Source organism: Populus euphratica, unplaced genomic scaffold, assembly GCF_000495115.2.
Source record: "Populus euphratica unplaced genomic scaffold, PopEup_1.0 scaffold2323.1, whole genome shotgun sequence".
NCBI classification, from domain to species: domain Eukaryota; kingdom Viridiplantae; phylum Streptophyta; class Magnoliopsida; order Malpighiales; family Salicaceae; genus Populus; species Populus euphratica.
The window spans coordinates 1-6,939 of record NW_011502161.1 but is presented as its reverse complement, the minus strand read 5'-3'; the positions used below and the strand labels follow the sequence as shown (position 1 = coordinate 6,939).

At 36.0% G+C, this 6,939-nt stretch overlaps 1 pseudogene; it reads left to right on the top strand.

The window, feature by feature from the left end:
- The first annotated feature begins 595 nt into the window (after positions 1-595).
- Positions 596-6,598, top strand: LOC105118909 (uncharacterized; annotated as a pseudogene).
- Positions 6,599-6,939: the final 341 nt, after the last annotated feature.

Below are 6,939 nucleotides of genomic sequence, written 5' to 3'. Positions count from 1 at the left end.
TTTTTATGTTTTCTTCTCACTTAAGATGGTTTAGCATCTATATGATGGTTTAGCATGCTTAACAGTATACAAATTCAGTTTGCTAACAAGGGTGGGAAGATAATTTAGCATGTTCTTCCTTTTTTTGGATTAGTTTCATCTTCCTTGGATTAGTTTCATTACTTCTCAACTAGTAATGCTTACTAGTCCTCATTATTATCCTTTAATGGCAACATTCATTCACAATTAGATCTGTCATTTTAAGATTTGATATTAGCATTATCTCTAATCATCATGATTCTCTTATTTGGACAATTTGAAGCATAATATCCACCTCCTTGACACCTAAAACATCATTACTAGTATATTTAGGTTGAGTTTCAAATTTACCTTTGGATCTAGTAAGAACATCAACTTTAACCTAGGTTGTCATTTCCATATGTCATCAAGTACAAAAAGGGGCAAGTTAATGTTTCCTTTAATGCTTCCTTTGTCTATGGAGATAATTATTAGTCTAAACTAGAGGCTTTGTGAGCTGGAATTGTTAACTATAGTATTGCCTGGGAGACTATTCTATGGATTATATTGGGGAATTTTAATGCTGTTCCATCACTCGATGAGAAGTGTGGAGGCACTACGTCATGGTTGGGGTGGCAAAATGACCTTAACAATTGTGTGCTCCAGTCATGTCTACAAGATTTCAGATTCACGTGTGATAGATTCACTTGATCTAATCGGCAATGTAACAATACTACCGTAAAGAATCTAGAATAGGTTTTTGTTAATGTAAAATGGAATTGTGAATTTACAGGTTTGAATACTTGCTTTCTACCTTTTGGTAACTCAGATGACTCTCTTACGTTAGTTAAGATGGTGAGTTTGCTGAAAAGGAAGCTTCCATTCATGTTCTTTGATTTTTGGGCAGATTATCCTCTTTTTCTCCCCCTGATTTCTGATACATGGTGTAAGGAGGTCACGTGCACTCCCATGTACGTTTTGTGTAACAAGTTGAAAAATATTAAAGAGATTTTGAAAGAGTTTAATCTCAAATACTTTGGTAAGATTTTGGAGAGGAAGTTAGAGGCTAAGGGAAAGATGGATGAGGCTCAATGTCGGATGCAAACAAATCCTTCAGATTTAGAGATCCATAGAACTGAGCTTATTCCTGTGAAGAGTCTATAAGGCTTGCTGAAGCTAAGAAGAGCTTCCTTAAGCAAAAGTCACGACTGTAATGGTTGAATCTAGGGGGTAAAAACTCAAAATTCTTTTCAATTCAGTGAAAGGTTTTCACAAGTGCAACAAGATCATCCATAACAGGATGTGTTTCACAGATGCCGTAGAGTTTAAGGATACTGTTGTGAGTTACTTTCAAAAGATTTGGGGGGGTTCTAATTCTGAAGGGGTTCTTGATTCTTCTATGCTTTATTGGGCTCTCCTTAGAAGATTATCTCATCCTCAAAGTATATTCCTCGACTCTCCTATAACTGATTAAGAAATTCAGAAGACCCATTTCTCTATTAAGGACAACAAGGCTCTCAATCTTGATGGTTTCAGAGTAGGTTTGATGCGGATCAGCCTAACACTAAGCATAATCATGTTAACAACTCATTAGAGGTGTCAATTGGGCCAATCACAATAGCTAAGGCTAAGAAGCTTAAAGAAGCATTGAATGGGCTTGCTCAGAATATATGGAACAAAATGGATCTAGAGGGGCTTGGGACATTTAAGGAGCATGAAGGACAGCTTTTAATTCATCTAGTTCAGGTCCAAGAAGAGCCCAATTCGTGTGGAACAAGGGGTTGATGTGTCCGGCCCAATATTAGCCTTGTTAGGGTTGTTTTTTTCCCTAAAACTACAAGGATAAAAAGTTAGCAATTTATTCTCCTAATTAAGTAAAGAAGTTGGCCATATCTTATTCGTAAAGAGGGGAAGACTATTTAATGCTTTTCCACACTTAGGAAGGAAAGTAATTAAATCAGCAACAAAGGAGGAAATTTGTTTTCTTATTTGTCCAAGTTAGATAAGGAATTCGAAGCTAATCAAGGACATCAAAGGGGGCAGCACCACAAATTTTTCAAATTAGATTTTTTCGAGTTTGTTTAGGACTTATTGAGGGTGACAAATTTGATTCTATCTTTTTTAGGATGGTATTTTTGGATTTTTAGTATTTTTAGAATTTTCTTCTTAGTTTTTGAGTTATTATTACTTATTTTGGTCAATTGTAAATGGGTTTCATATAAGTCCACCTAATGACGGTCCATTAGGGTTTCTTTAAGTCCAAATTTAGTATAAATAAAGGCATAACCAAACATGTAAGGTTATGTAATTTTCAAATCAATAAAGTTCTTTGCTGTACTTATTGTGTGTTGGTGGGATAATCTCTCTTCCTTGGTTCTCTAAAGAACTGAAAATGACTTATCGAAAAACAACTATCTTCGTGGTGTCATCCTTATACTTCTCATTCGCGAATCAATATTTGTTGGGTAGGGGTTTCCTTTTCCAATAGTGTTGGTGCCTAGGTACAAGTTATTTTTGTGTCACACTCCTATCAAACCTGATTTACTTGGCTTTCTAGGAATTGATGTCTTTGCATGTGGGTTGTGTAACCATGTGATCATGAGGTTCGCATCATTTGGTATCAAAGCTTGGCTCCATTAATAAAGTTATATCCTTCTGAAATTTTTGTTTCTTATTGATTTCGCAAAAATTCCTTAGTATCCAATTTCTTCTTCTCCTTGAATTTGCGGCATATAAAAAGAAACAAATTGTTATTTCATTCTGTTATTGTTCAAAATATATCAGTAGCATCAAAAAAAGAAAAAGAAAAGAGAAGATAAAAAAAATTGTTCAAAAAGACGTTTATTGGATTCTGCCGTAGAAAACTAAACAAGAGACAATTGGATCAAATCAACTTGGAATTAGCTCAAATTTGATACTCTAATTACTGGGGTCCTAGTAGCACTACATATAAAATTTGGGGTCAATTGAATATTGTTTGCTTTGGGTTTCAAATTTGGGCCTAATCAGGTCTAATTCATAACATTTTTGCGTTAGTATATCAAACCTTGTCAGAAATTGCTCAAAATTTATATTCTATCTATTTGGGTTGATATTGCACTATATCTAAGGTTTTAACTCAATTGGACATCATCTACTTTAGGTTCCAAATTCAGACTTGTCGTAAACGAGTCTATCTTGCGTCAACTTTTGAAATTCGCTTGCTTTCTGTTGATTTAATTTCTTGAAGTTTATTTTCATCATATCCAACATATTTGGGTGTTGTTTAATGATTTTGCATATTTTTTGTTTCTATTTTTATGCGAGTCTTCAGTTTCGTTCATATTTTGAATACATTCGCTTGCTACTCGCGAGACTATCATCGCAATTTCATTTTCTATTTTTTATTGCTTCTTGAGTCATATATATATTTGGATTGCGCTACCAAGTTGGTTCTATTTGGTGTTGGTTTCAGTTTCGCAAGAACCGCAAGAAGGTGAGACGAGAGGTGTGAGCGTGTGAGGATATTAAGAGTGTTTGAGCGAAACACGAGCGATGTGAGGATAAATTTTTTTCTACCACTAAGCACGTTTTGTAGGTACTATCATGTCAGATTAAAACAACACACCACCCCATCATGAGGGAGAACTTACGTTTCAAATGCAAGTCATGACACAAATGATGGAGAGGATGAATTTTGTGATGGGAAATGTGTGTGACAGACTTGATAGGGTGGAGAAAGGTGGTAACAAGGCTGGTACAAGCACCCAAAATGTGAGGAAGCTTGGGGCTAAAGCGAAAGCAAACAATAGCAGTAGGGCCAATAGGCCAAGGTAGGCTGATTGTGAGGATTTTGAGGAGGTCGTTGATGATATTGGTGATGGTGGTTTTGATGATGAGGCCATAGACTACTGGGAAGGTTTTCGGCAACCTAGAAACTGAAGGGATTATGGGAATAGAACTAGGGGCCGATTTAGCCAAAGGGAAAATTTCCATAGTGTTGGGGTGCATGCTGATTTAGATGGTGATTTGGATACTATCAAACTGAAAATACCTTCTTTTCAAGGTAAAAACTATCCCAAGACATATTTGGAGTGGGAAAAAAAGGTGGATTTGATTTTTTATTGCTATAACTATTCAGAGGCCAAGAAAGTGAAATTGGTAGTCATCGAATGCATGGATTATGCACTGATTTGGTGGGATCAAAATGTTATTAGTAAAAGACGGAGTGGAGAGAGGTCACTAGTGTCGTGGGAGGAGATGAAAGTGTTGATGAGAAGGTGATTTGTGCCTAACCACACTTATAGAAATTTGTATCTGAAATTGCAGGGTTTGAATCAGGGTTCTAGGTCTGTGGATGAGTATTTCAAGGAAATGAAGATTGCCATGATTTGGGCCAATGTGATTGAGGATCGAGAAGCTACTATGGCTAGATTTCTAAATGGACTGAATAGGGACATTGCAAATGTTGTAGAATTACAACATTGTGTGGAATTGGAGGACATGGTCCATATGGCAACGAAGGTGGAGAGGCAAATAAAGAGAAGGGGCAGTACACGTTTTCAGACCAATTCGGCTTCATCTTCCTCAACATGGAGGTTGAATTTGAAGAGAGAGGGGGCTGTCCAACCAAAGCCTTCTTCAAAGGCTGAACCACCTAAGGCCAAAAGGAATACTTATATGGATGGGAAAGGTAAATCTGAATCTCAACCCATTCATAATAGAGATATTAAATGCTTTAAGTGTTTAAGGAAGGAGCACATTGCATCTCAGTGTCCAAACTAAAGAGTTATTTTTTTTTGGTAAGTTGACGTATGTATTAAAAGAAAAGGTTACAAAGATTATAAGGGGCATACCCCAGATTTACAATGAGAATATAAACATAAAATAACAGATGGCTATAGGCTAGCCACCGAACAGAAAACTCAGACCTAACTAGATTCGTTAGGGAAACCAATACAACCAGCTAAATATCAAACTAAAGAGTTATGCTTATAAGAGAAAATGGGGAGGTTGAATCTGAAAGTGACAAATCTAAAAGTGAAGAGATGCCACATTTGGTGAATTGTAGCGATGAGGAGATTGCATATCCTGTTGAGGGGGAGGCCTTGGTTATTAGACGTGCGCTGAACATGCAAATCAAAGAAGATGTAGATCAGCAACAGGAAAATATATTTCACACTCGATGTCACATCCAAAACAAGTTATGTAGCTTGATATAATTGATGGAGGTACTTGTGCTAATGTTGCTAGTGATACTCTTGTGAAGAAATTGAATCTGAGATGTATTAAGCATCGTAGGCCTTATAGATTGCAATGGTTGAATGAATGTGGTGAGGTGAGGGTTACTAAGCAGGTTTTGATTGCGTTTGCTATTGGGAAGTATTCTGATGAGATTTTGTGTGATGTAGTCCCGATGTATGCCAGTCACTTACTTTTAGGGCGTCCATGGCAGTTTGATCGGAAAGCGATTCGTGATGGGTTTAGAAATAGGTTCACTATTTTAAAGGATGGTAAAACCATCACTCTTGTACCTCTTTGTTCGAAAAAAGTGTATGATGATCAAATGAAATTAAAAAAGGAATGTGAGGATGGGAAGAGTGAAAATTCACGTGAGGACAATGGTGAGAGAAAACCATCAGATTCGGCTAAACCTAAATCATTAATTAAAGCGGTTGAGAGTGGAGGTAAAAACCGAGGAGTGAAGAAAGTAAGCTTGTGTGATAATAATAGTGTGGAAAAATTAAAGGAACAACCTAATTTTTATGCAAAAGGATCTTAAATCAAATCTGCATTTTTCACCAATAAGCCAATGATCTTACTTGTGTATAAGGAGGCTTATTTTGAGGATGTATTCCCTGAAGACATCCCTAATGGATTACCACCATTAAGGGGGATTAAACATCAAATTGATCTTGTGCCCGGATCTTCAATTCCTAACCGTCCAGCCTATAGAAGCAACCCCGAGGAGATGAAGGAGCTTCAAAGGCAAGTGGATGAGTTGATGATGAAGGGGTACATTCATGAGAGTATGAGTCCTTGTGTTGTGCTATTGCTACTTGTGCCTAAAAAGGATGGAACATGGATGATGTGTGTTGATTGTCATGCCTTCAATAACATAACGGTAAAGTATCGACATCCTATTCCTAGGCTTGATGACATGCTAGATGAGTTACATGGATCATGTATTTTCTCTAAGATTGACTTAAAACATGGGTACCATCAAATTAGGATGAAAGAGGGTGATAAGTGGAAAACTGCATTTAAGACTAAGCATGGTTTATATAAATGGTTAGTCATGTCGTTTGGACTTACAAATTCGCCTAGCACGTTTATGCGTTTAATGAATCATGTATTGCATGCATTTATAGGAAAGTTTATTGTTGTGTATTTTGATGACGTTTTGATCTATAACAAGAACTTCAATGAGCATCTTGATCATTTGCGTAATGTACTTAGTGTGTTGCTTAATGAGCAATTATATTCTAATCTTAAGAAGTGTACCTTTTGCATGGAAAAAATTGTGTTTCTTGGCTATGTTGTAACTGCATGGGGTATCGAGATGGACGAGGAGAAAGTTAAGGCCATCCGGGATTGGCCTATACCAAAATCGATAAGTGAGGTGACACGACTAAAAGATTGATGTCTTCTTCCAAGTGCAGGAGTGTCGAAGTAATAAATAACCCGGTAAGACCGGGGTCGAACCATAGGGAGGTTAATTGTACAAATTATAAATAACAATAAAACAACAATAACAACAACAATAATAGTAATAACAATAATAACAACAACAATAATAGTAATAACAATAATAACAATAACAATAATAATAATAATAATAATAATAATAATAATAATAATAATAATAATAATAGTAGTAGTAGTAGTAGTAGTAGTAATACTAATAATAATAGTAATAATAATAATAAAGAAAAAGGAGAAGAAGAAGAAGAAGATGAGAAC